The sequence below is a fragment of the Mus musculus genome, chromosome 19 (assembly GCF_000001635.26).
Source record: "Mus musculus strain C57BL/6J chromosome 19, GRCm38.p6 C57BL/6J".
In the NCBI taxonomy this organism is placed as follows: domain Eukaryota; kingdom Metazoa; phylum Chordata; class Mammalia; order Rodentia; family Muridae; genus Mus; species Mus musculus.
The window spans coordinates 8651507-8663764 of record NC_000085.6 but is presented as its reverse complement, the minus strand read 5'-3'; the positions used below and the strand labels follow the sequence as shown (position 1 = coordinate 8663764).

The following is a 12258-nucleotide window of genomic DNA, read 5'->3' as shown; positions in this document are numbered from 1 at the left end:
CCTGCTGTGAGGGAGCTAAATTCCTTCTGTTTGAAAATGACACATTGGGCCTCACGTGAGAGGTTCCAACTTGGACCAGACCCAGAGGGCTGGCTCACCCACCCTGGGACGGAGTGACATGCCCGCATGCTGGGCAGTGCACTCTGGTGTATGGAAAGGTCTGGTGTGAGGGTATATGTGTATCTGGTTTGTGGAGCACTGGAGAAACTGTGTTTGTTCCATATGCTGTTCAGGGTCCGGCATGTGTAGTATGACATGTGTGCTCATGTCATTATGCAGCCTACGTAAATCCAGGTGTGACCCTGCCAATCTGGAGCCAGAACGCATGTGGGAGCGTGTGTCTGTGCTCAGTGTATGTCTGAGTGTTGCCCAACTGTGGAATTGGCTAATTTTGACAAGTGAGGTAGCATCTACCTCCCTGACTGCTCCACCTCCAGCTTCCCCTTGGTAGACAGACAGACAGGCAGACAGACTGCTCTCCTCCCTGCTTGTCAAACTGTCTCCCCTGACTCCCACTTTAGGTTCACAGGTGTGTACCTGGGAAGTACGAGCCACTCCTCCTCTCAGCCTACGGTTTGACCCTCATCCCCCCTCCCCCCCAGGCTGGTTTGGATTTCTGTGTAGAGTCTCCTTGGAGATAGAGACAACCCCTGGGGGCTTTGTCATAGGGACCTGGGTCCAGCAATGCCCCAATAGAGACTTCCTGGAGAGCTGACCACCGAGGAGAATTGGAAACACTAAAAGCTCCTGTGTGTTTTGCCCCATGGGCTGTGATGAAGCCCTGGGAGGGAGGTGGGAAGGACCGAAATCAAGATTGCCTTTATGGAGGAGAGAAAGCTAAAGGTAGGTTCCAGGTGAGCTCTAAGCTCAGGGTTTTGGAGTCCGGGGCACACCCATTCTTCCTTCTCTCTTCATTTTCCTACCAATGTTGAGACTGGAGCTCAGTTGCCAAAGGAACCAGAAAAGGAAGAAATTGACGACGACTCTGGGGCTTGGGCCAGCAGATACGGGACACAGGTGGCAGGTACGTGTGGGGGCATCTGTACTCTTGAGGCTGCCAAGGGGTACCCAGTGCGCCTTCTCTCTGTGTTTGGTCATATACTACAGTTTGGGGCGGAGGGGGTGTCGGGGTCAGAGGATCTGAACAGCTCCTCCTCCCACCTTCGGTGGCATTAGACCCTTAGGGTTAGGTCAGAAAACAAGCAGTCTCTGTGGCAGGCTGCCCCCTACTGGGCCATCCTTAGGTTGCGGGCTGCATGTTGGGAGAGCCGTGGGGGTGCGTGTACTTGTGCGTGTACACGTGGTTTAGAGTGGGGGAGTTAGGCCTCCACATCCATTTCCGAGTCTGAATCAAGCTTCCTCTTTGCCCCCTTCCCCCATTCTTCTTGCTCTCCCTTTTCTCCCACCGCCTCTGCACATGTCCCTTTAGAAATAAAAACACTTATTTTGTGGGCGGGAGGGGAGGGTGTCCAGCTTTCCTCTGCCTCCTCCTGAGTGTCCTCATCTTTGGTCCGTGCAGCGTTCTGGAGTCTGTGCAGCTACAGAAGAAGGGGTCTATAGCCCCGTACCTCCTGTTGTATCACGCTTTTTGCATTCCCGCCTAGCTTGGCTAGGTCTCCTCATACCAGTTGGGGAAACTGAGGCACGAGGGAAGAAGGGAGGCAGCGCGGGGAGAAGAGCTCCCGCCCGGCTCGCTCGCCACCCCCGCACTCGCGCCGGATTTAGCCGCAGGGAGGCTGGGAACATTGTCTTTATTTTAAGCCGCCGAGTGCGGCACGAACGCGGCTGCTCCCGACAAAGGGCTTCGCTAAGCGGCTGCAGGCGGCGCACGTGGGGGTCCGGCCCGGCCCCCACGTGACCCCCCTCTCTGCTGCCCAGACCCTCTTCAGCATTTTTCCCCTCTGTTCAGGTGGGGGCGGGTCTACACAGGACTCGGGGTCTGCGCTCCTGCTGGTTGCTATTTTTGATCAGCATTGGATGACTCGGCCCAATCATAAATGCTTCTAAGTAGGAAAAGAAAGAAAGAAAGAAAGGAAAAAAAGAAAGAAAGAAAGAAAGAAAAAAGAAAAAGAGCGAAGTTGTCCTGGGTTCGAATCCAACCGTAGGTTGGTTCATTCGAACTGCCTGACAAGTCAGAGCTTGTCTCTAGGTCTGTTTAATCAGTTTCGTGGGAGTAGAAGTGCCTCCTCCCTTGGTGGGACAGTTACATCAACCAGCACTTTCAGCGTCTGAAAGAGAAAGCCATTATTGTTACTTATAGTAGGTACTGAGTGCTTGCTTCCGCCGGGCTTTCCTAAGCGCTTTACTTTAATTAACCTGTCGCTCAATGTTTTGTGTGGTAGGCCTTTTCTTACTCCCATTTTACAGATTGAATAGATTAACAAAAACAAAGCAAAACAACAACAAAAAACAAACAAACAAACAAACAAACAAAAAACAAAACCAAAAAAACGTGCCTCGGGCTTTGTGGAGGGTTCAGTGTGCCTGAACAATCCTGGGCCTGGGAAGCCCAGCAGGGTTGGCCGCTCGCAGGCTGCAAGTTTGCAGGAAGGAAGGGCTAGTATTTTCCTTACAAAGTTAAAATTCTATTTATGATGTATGGTATGGGCTCATGTGCGTGCAACACCCGTGCCATAGCGCTCAGGTGGAGGTCAGAGGATAACTTGCAGGAGCCGGTTCTCTCCTTTCACCGTGTAGGTCCTGGGGATTCAATTCAGGTGTGTCAGGTTGGGAGTAAGCACCTCGCGTCCTTGACCTCCATGGGGTGGGGCGTGTTCATGTAGAGCGTTGTACCCATTTTTACTTACATCCTTATCCTCGGTTTCAGTCCAGGAAAGGATTTAAAACCCCACTAAACCTTCAGGGTGCCGCTTCCTTCGCACTAAAGGATGATGGAGGCCTTGGGAAGGGAGGCCAGTTCTTTCAGTTTTACCTGGCCTGTGATGTGCAGGTGGTCCTGAGGGCCCTTGAGGAGGGAAGGCAGCAGGCCAGAGATGTCACCACTTCTGAGGGCATATAGACTACCCGACAGCATGTCTTTTCATTTCTTCCTTTGCCCAAAGTCTTTAGTTTTAACCTTCCCAGACCTTCCCCTACACTCCAACAGACTGTTTTCTAGATTTGAAAGGAAAAGCTACAATCCAGGTTGGGGCTGCAGACCTGCTAGGCCTGGGTAAACTCAGCCACAACAAAATTATGGGTCCAGAAATTGAGATTTTACAGTCTGGTTCTTAAGATGATCGAATGTAGACAGTCTACTCAACCAATTTTCCACCTTCCCAGCCAATTGAGTCCCGTTCCTCTTAGCAGGTGTGACTTGGAAGCAGTGTCTGTCTATCTCATGCCTCACAGCTCAGAACTTTCAGGAACCTGGGTCCAGCAGAGCATGTAGGGTCTGGTCCAGGATTTGCGCACTGAGAACTGAACCTCAAAATTGTGTTCTTTCTTACAAGGTGGCTCTAAATAACCCCTATTCCTGCCTATGAGGACAGGACTCAGAGCTCAGGAACCACTTGTGGCTGCCTAGGAGTTGGATGCATCTTAGAAGCCTCATCCAGATTCAGGGAAGAGGCGGTGAAACTTCCGACATCGGTTTGGAAATTGATGAATCTTCACTCGGCCACATGATCAAAAAGCAAGTTGGGAAAGAAAGGGTTTATTTGGCTTACAGTTCCAGAGTTCACCAACCTATTTTTTTTTTTTAACCCTCCCCAGAAGGAAAACAGTAATACTGTCTTGGTGGAGGTGCATCAGGAATGGTATATGACTTCCACCCAGAAGGCGAGAGGAGCTGGCTTCTTGTCTGTTATGTGCCGTCCCAGGTTCTGGCACACTAGAGCCAGGGCACCTGTGTGCAGGTCAGAGAACAATTCGTGGGGGCCAGAGACGGAGCTCAGGTTAGAGACTGTGGCTTGCCACAGTACCCTTTCATAGTTTGTGGTTTTGTTCCCAGCTCGGAAGCACTCTTTACCATTTGTAAGAAGAAAGGACATTCCAGGAAACCCTAAGCCAAAGTCCTGCCTGTCTGTTGGTGTACAGTGATAATAAATAGTGGCAGCAACAACAACTATTGTTATTATTTTGAGACAAGATCTCATGTAGTCCAGGCTGGTGTCAAACTTGATTTGTAGCTGAGGATGACCTTGAACTTCTTATCATTTGGCCTGCAGAGATCATAAGAGTATAATCTACACTGGTTTTATGTGGTACTTGGGGTAGAACCCAGGCCCCTCAAATACTAGGAAGTGCTGAGCTCTGCAGCCTCAATCTGCAGTCCTACTATTTGATGGACACTTGAATGCATCAAGCATGTGGTAGCCTGGTTTTGAGTGTTTTACATATTTGTAACTAAAAAAAAATTATTATTATTATTATTATTTTTTTAAAAAAACAGGGCCTCACTATGTAGTCCTGACTTGGAACTTACAGAGAGCTACTGGCCACACCTCTGGACTGCTGGGGTCAAAGGTCTACATTATTACATCTGGCTCATTTAATTTTTTAAAGTTTATTTTATCTTATGTGTATGAATATTTTGCCTGTATATATGTCTGTGCACTAAATGCATACATTCCTAGGAAGACCAGAAGAGGGTGTTGGATCCCCTGGGACTGGAGTTATAGATGGTTGTGAATGGATCATCAAGTGGTTCTGAGAACTGAACCCTGGTAGGTGCAGAATCAGGCCACTTGACTCCTAATTATTGCTTTTGCCTTTATAAAGAAGATTCCCAGATGTCAATGTGTCCACATCATCTGGACCTTGCTCCCCCTTTTTTCATTCTCTCTATTTGTGTCTGTGGGCAGTCAGCCCATGGAAAAAAATGAAAAGGAGATGGCTGACTTCATAACGTTGTACTCTGAGTGCAAACGGTTTTTAGCCCTGAACCTGTAAGATCCAGCGTACAAGATCCTGGTCTTTTGAAGGCCCCTCTCATTGCCCCTATGACCTCCTGTCAGCTTCAGCACTGATGGAGGCCTGACCAGGGTGGAGATTAATGAGAGAGGACCTCAGGCCGCCTGTACATTCAGTGATTAACTCTGCGGAATTGAGTTAGGGCTGAAGCTCCCAGGCTGAAGCAGGGAAGGAGGAGGGGCAGGAATGGCAGCTCCTTGGTCCTGGTACAGGTTTGTAAGAGCCAGGGCTTAGCAGCAGCAGAGGAAGTTCTGTAAGCCCACAGGGCTTAGCATCAGTAGAGGAAGTTTGTTGGACATCCAGGGTATGGCAGCAACCTTCCTTGCTTTTTCTATCCCCTTTCCACAGAGGCTGAGCATGTCTCAGCTCCAGGGCTTGGCCAAGAAAGAAAGGAAGTCATTTCAAATTCAGGGAGACCACCAAACAGGACAAAGCAGCAGGACAGGGAGAGAAGTAGGTAGGTGCTGTGTCTGTTTGGGTTTTAAATTATGGAAGACCGATCTGTTTTGGTCCCAAAAGCCTCCTCACTTCTTGGGTGACTTTGTGTTTCCATGCCTTTCTGATCTGTGAAGGGCTTTTCTCTTGAACAGGACATAGCTGGCCTGATGTGGCTTTCTTAATCACAATAGTAGTGGAGTGGTTCTGCATATTGCCTGAACAGGCCCTGGGCTCCAGCCATCCTCATGAGGATCCTTCATTAACTTAAAAGCCATACAGTGCAGCCCATAGCATGCCCTACTTCCTCCAGACCCGTAATGAAGGCATATCCTAAGAGAACAGGCTGCAGTCTGTGCCTACCAGCACTGTGGTCAATACTGGGAAGGGAACAGAAGCTAGAGATAGACATCATAGGAGCTAGATGGGGAGAGATGGTTTTGGGAATGCTTCCAGGAGCACCGGTGTTCACAGATTTCCTGGGAATAGGAGTAGGAGAAAGGTGAAGAAAGTCAGAGGGATGGCCAGTAGAAGCTGGACACAGGAGGTTGTAGGCTTGGGGGAGGAGGGAGATCTGGTTTAAGGCATTCTTTAATATGTTGGGGCATCATATTGGACCAAATTGGAGTCTGTAGAGAACCTGGTGAGAGAGGGAGTCATGGGCTCTGTCCCAGCCTCTGTTAGTCTATCCATAAATTTGGGACAGATGAAGGCAATGGTATGTGAGGTGGGGCCAAGGTGTTCTTTCATCTCTCATGTTTCTGAAGATACTTTACCTGGGTTTGACCCGAGTTGCCTCGCTCCCTCTTCTTCGAATTCCAGTTTCCAGGGAAGTAGAATGGGAGGCCCAGACAGCACAATCTACTTTTTGGATGTCAGCAGATGTTATGCATAGGAGGAAAAGCCTTTATGATTTTTCTCACAGGAAACTGTTCGAGCTAGATTCTTCAGTTATTCAAGATATTTGCCTACCCAGCCTGGAGAGCTGAGTTTGATCCTTGGAGCCCAGGGAAAAGATGAAAGGAGATGGCTAACTCCATAACATTGTGCCCTGGATGCAAATGCTTTTTAGTCCTGAACCTGTAAAATCTAACCAATGTATATTCCTCCAATACACAGATAGACATGAGGTATGTACACTCCAAGATGGTGACCTTGGTTGTCAAGTTGACATACCCAGCAATAAGGAACCTCAGCTAAGGCATTGCCTCAGTCATATTGACTTTGTTGGCGTGTCTGTGGGGGCATTTTCTTGATTTCTAGTGGTGTGGCATGTGTGGCCTCCATTGTGAACACACACACACACACACACAAAATAAAAACAAAAAACCAAAAAAGGTCCTGCAAGGTAGTTCACTGGGTGAAGGTGATGGATACCAAGCCTGATGACCTGACTTCCATCTTCAGTATTCACAAGGTGGGAAGAGAAAATCAACTCTTGCAAGTTGTCCTTTGACCTCCATACATGCACTGTGGCATGTCTCAGGAAACATAATCAAAAGCCCTCAAAACAAAAGAAAACAAAAAGAATCAACTCAGGAAACTATTAGGGCTTTCTTTCTGGAATCCACCAGAGTCGAATGTGTATAAACTTTTGTTTTGAAAGAGGGTCCCAGAGAGCCTTGAACTTTATATGCAGAGAAGGATGAGCTGGGCTTTCTGATCATTCTGTTTCAAGCTCCCATGTGTTTGATCACAGGCATGGGATACCAGGCCCTCCTTTCTGCAGGGTCTTTTTGATGTGAAATGTTTCACTGGTCCGGCTGCTGAGGATCACGCTTGGGTCACCCCCGACTAGGTACAGAGAAACTCTCTGGCTCTGACACAGGATAGTTTTAGGCCTGAATTCCTCCCTTCAAGGGCTTCCTTCCCAGGCCACCGCCTTTCCTGGATGCTTCCCACCTCTGGGTTGTTTCCTCTGCTCTCCTCAGGGTGCTCTTTTCTGTGTGCCAGGCTTCCTGTGGCCTCCTTGTTTAGCTTCATTGAGGACCCAGACTTCAATCTTGCTCTTCCTTCCTTGAGATTTTTCAGTGACCCCAGGGCCACTATTTGAGGTCTCCTGGCAGGGTTCAACATGGTGGTCACCCTCAAAAAACCAGATTGTAGTTTCTTTGTCCTTAAAGCCAAGCCCTAGCTCCAAATTTCCTAGGCTGAGTTTCAAGCTGCAGCCTCAGTTCTCAATCAGCAGGCTCTGTATGACTGTCTCTTTTCCCCAGCACTGGACCATTCTTTAGCTCACACCTCCAAGGCCCAGACTTGCTTCCTAGCCACAGCATCTAGTTTTTCTTTCCAAAGTGATTTCTGAGATTCTGGGCTCTTAAGGGTTAAGAGGCAGTCCCTTCCTCTCTCCAGCTGCAGCTGTAACCTACTTGGTTTTTGGGCCTGGGCCAGATGAGGACAAGTATTTAGAGTAATCCTACCCTATTCCCAGTCTGGTTCAAGGCAAGGGAACCCCTTGTAGGTTAAAAAATACAGATGACAAACAGGAACAGTTTAGGCAGGTAAGTGGGATGTGGGAGTGGAGAGTTAGGTTGTTTTAGTTGATTTACTATTGTTAGTAACAATACCACAGACTGGATGAATTATAAAGTTTATTTTGTCCTATGATTCTGAAGGCCTAAGGCTGAGCAGCTGCCTCTGGTGACGGCCTTGAGCAGTCCATGATGCCACATGACAAGAGACACAAAGTACTCATCTCATATATGTATGTATCTATTGGTCTACATTTTCTTATAAAGATACCAATATAACCATGGCGGGAGGGACTCCACTTTGATGGCATTATCTTATCTCTTGTTTAATTTTTCAAATTAAATTTTATTTGTGCGTGTTTGTGTGTGTGTGTGTGTGTGTGTGTGTGTGTGTGTGTAGGTCTGAGAACAACTTGTAGGATTTGTGAGTCGCAGGGATCGGACTCAGGTCATCAGGTTAGGTACAAGCTCCTTTACCCCTTGAGTCATCTCAATAGCCAACCACTATCTAATCTTAAACATTTCCCAACGTTTGCATCTCTAAGCATTAGAGTGGGGTTGTTTTCATCCTTTTAATAGCTCACAGTGGGGGTTCAATTTCAACTTGAATTTTGAAGAGGACAAATCATACTGAAATTCTTGCAGGTCCCCTGTAAGGGTTAATGTCGTCATCTTGACAGGATCTAGAATTACTGGAGAGGCAAACCTCTGTGAGGGATTATCTAGATTAGGTTGATGAGGTAGGAGGTGTGGGCAGCACCATCCCTGGGCTGGGAATCTGGATGGAATAAAATGGAGAAAGCTAGTGGGTACCAGTATTCTTCTCTGTCTGCGTTCTGGCTGTGGGTGTGATGTGACCAGCTGCCGACTCCCTTGCTGCTATGATTTCCTCGCTATGATGCACTGTACTCTGTACATCTAAACTCCAACTGTGAGCCAGAACAGACCCTTCTCTCTCAAGTTGATTTTGTCAGATACTTTGTCATAGAGATGAGAAAAACAACCAGCTCACCCCCAATACCCCTTCTAACAAATACAGTAATTATTATTTCACTTCTTAGATTGTTCTAGCATCAACTAAGGAGTTCAGAGTTCCAGATCATCTGAGACTCAAAGCAAATGTCTTTTAGCTCTGAACCTGTAAGATCAAACCAATGTATTTACCTCTGATGCACAGTGATAGGACAGACACAAGGTATATACACTCTGTGATGGCTGATCTTGGGGGTCCAGATCATTGTGGATGGTATCACCCCCGGGCAGGTAGGCCTGAGCTGTATAGGAAAGGTATCTGAGCAAGGCAGAGGAAGCAAGCCAGCAAGCAGTGTTCCTCCATGGTCTCTGCCTTAGTTCCTGCCTCCAGGTTCTTACCTTGAGTCCCTGCTCTATCTTCTTTCAGTGATGGGCTGTAAGTCAAATAAACCCTTTCCTCCCTGAGTTGCTTTTGGTCAGTGTCTTATCACAGTAATGGAGAGACAAACTAGGACAGGCTCCCAGAAAGCAGTGGTAATCTGAAAGCAAGACTGAATCTCACAGGGCGGACATTGCATTTAAATCTCTGAGCCTGTCATGTTGTGCATGCTCTATGAAGGGGTTGGCACCTGAGGCACTGAGCTCACCTTCCATTGGCTTTGCTGATCTAAATCCCAACTGGCTGGAAGCGGAGGGCTGTGTGTTGTCAGTGGCTTTCTGAATGGGTGTGGATGGAAGTGTTCTTTTTTTGGGGTCCTCATTGTGGTTCCATTCCCATGGCTCTACCAGCTATCACCCATGGGTTATTCTTCAAACCAACCCTGTGGCAACATTTTTGCTTGGCTTCTAAAGCTTTCTTGTGAAGTCTGAGTGGGAGCAACCACAGCTCTTATTGTGTGCCCACAAAATCACTCGGATGCTGAGGGTTGCCGTCTACACAAACTCATCTGGGCTTGTTTGATGGAGCAATTGGCTGGAAAGCTGAGTTCTGGAGCGAGCCCAAGGCAGTGCACCTGAGGGCTTTGAGGCCTCTTGGCCCATGAGGAGAGGGATGGCCTTGAAGAATTTCGAGATATCATTCTAGCCTCTTCCAGGTTATCTCACCGGTTAGCCCATGGATTCTTCTTGTCTGTGATAGTCTCTAGTTTGAAATCCCTCCTGAACCTTCTTCCCTGGCCAAGCTGTGAATCTTCTAATTGGTTTTACTCTGCTTTTCCTTTCACTGAAAAGCTGACTAAGAATAGCCAGTAATACTCATACCACAGTCTGAGTGTTCTGTTGTGAAATTTCCACTCAGTGAACTAGTGTGGTATCTCTAAGCTTAACTTTCCACAAAGTCGATTTTTGTCCCTTCCCTTCCCTTCCCTTCCCTTCCCTTCCCTTCCCTTCCCTTCCCTTCCCTTCCCTTCCCTTCCCTTCCCTTCCCTTCCCTTCCCTTCCCTTCCCTTCCCTTCCCTTCCCTTCCCTTCCCTTCCCTCCCCTCCCCTCCCCTCCCCTCCCCTCCCCTCCCCTCCCCTCCCCTCCCCTCCCCTCCCCTCCCCTTTCTTCTTTCTTTTTGAGACAGGTCTCTCTATGGAGTCCTGACTGTCCTGCAGGTTGTTATATAGATTGGTCTGGTCTCAAACTCACAGAGACCCTCCTGCCTCTGACTACAGAGTCCTGGGCTTAAAAGTGTGCACTACCACACCCAGCTCCCACAAAGTCTTTCAATACAGATATGATGCACCCACATTCTTTTCTGTGGTATAACACGGGTAAACTTTAGTTCAGTGTCCAGTGGCACTTTATTTATAATTGAGATTAGGTCCCTACTCCGTCTCCTGAGCCCTCACTAGAATCACCCACAGTGCTCCATGCAATATACCTTTTCCGATGTTTCCTCCTGCCCCTGGATGTTGTTCTTCCTTTCTCTCCTGTTGGTGTTCCTTATCTTCCCACTCTGTAAACTTTGGAGAAACTGGCCTCAGCTTGGGCCCTTCACACGCACGCCAGGTGAATGTGTGGCACCCAAACACTGATGATTCTATGTTTGTGTTCCCAGTCTGTGCTCGCTACTGAACATCAGACTTGTAGATTTCCTCATCTGGGGAAGGGGATAGTGACAGCTTTCATCTTAGGAATGTTATGAGGATTAAGCAAGCAAGTCAGGCCTGGGAAGTGATGGATCCCCACACTGCTCAAAGTGAGTACTATGATTTTAAATGTTTTCTATTAGTTTCTTTATTTTTATGTTTTGTGGCAGTGGGAATGAAACTCAGGGCTTTACTCCTGCAAGGCAAGCAGTCCATCGCTGAACTGCACCCACCGCTGAACTGCACCCCACCACTGAACTGCACCCCACCGCTGAACTGCACCCCATCACTGAACTGCACCCCACCATTGAACTGCACCCCACCGCTGAACTGCACCCCACTGTTGAACTGCACCCCATCACTGAACTGCACCCCACCACTGAACTGCACCCCACCGCTGAACTGCACCCACCGCTGAACTGCACCCCACCACTGAACTGCACCCACCGCTGAACTGCACCCCAAGCAGAGCTTGCTTTATGGTGCAGCTGTGATTACTGCGATCACTGACTGTCGTTCCTGCCAGCGGGCTCCATTTGGACATCTAGAATCATCCCCGACATGACTCATCTTGAACCCCAAGCTTCTGCAGCATTGTCTCTCTCAGTAGATGACAACTGGATTCCTCAGAAACTCAGGACAAAAATCTTGGAGTCATCTTGCTCTTTCTTTTTTTCTCTCACATCCCAAATAGAATTCATTAGGAAATCCATTCTCTCTCCCTGGAATACATTCAGAGTGTGGCCACTGTGGCCTTTGCCTGTGTCACCCTGACTGGACCCTCCACATTGTCTTCTTGCTTCTATCCAGTTTGATCTGTGCTTTGCCTTCAACACAGCATCCAGAAGGTTCTTGACACTTGAGTTAAGTCACGTTTGCTAATGCTCTGACTTCCTGTCTTTTTGTTGAGACCTGATGGCCTGTGAACTGCCTTCCCACACCTGTTCCTCTGCTTATCTCCACCATGTTGGTTGTTCTCAGATGTGCCAAACACTTCTCTGTCTGAAGGACTTTCTACTACTGTTGCCTTTGCCGTAGCAAAAACAGATTATTTTTTTTCTCTTTAGAAAATAATTAAATAAGAATTTCTGTCCTGTTCTCCTCATCACCTTTAAATTTTCTTTCACGTGTATGGGATTTTGTCTGCATGAATATCTGTGCACCACATGCATGAAGTGCCTGTGGAGGCTAGAAGAGGACAGTAGAGCCCCGGACTGGAATTACAGATAGTTGTGAGTTGGGGATAAAGCTCTGGTCCTCTAGAAGAGCAACTAGTGCTCTTAGGTGCTGCGCTTTCTCTCCAGACCCATTACCTAAACACTGCTAGTGACGAGTACTTAGATGTTCACTTGTACCCACAGCTTCAAACACAGAACAGTGAAAGTCCTTATAGA

The 12258-nt window shown here is 47.9% G+C and overlaps 1 long non-coding RNA gene across 1 annotated transcript; it reads left to right on the top strand.

Moving 5' to 3' along the window:
- Positions 1 to 429: 429 nt before the first annotated feature.
- 9830166K06Rik (RIKEN cDNA 9830166K06 gene) lies at positions 430 to 11969 on the top strand. Its single transcript, NR_045314.1, has 3 exons — positions 430 to 1024; positions 3453 to 4667; positions 11035 to 11969. It is a non-coding gene; the product is annotated as an RIKEN cDNA 9830166K06 gene (long non-coding RNA).
- Positions 11970 to 12258: the final 289 nt, after the last annotated feature.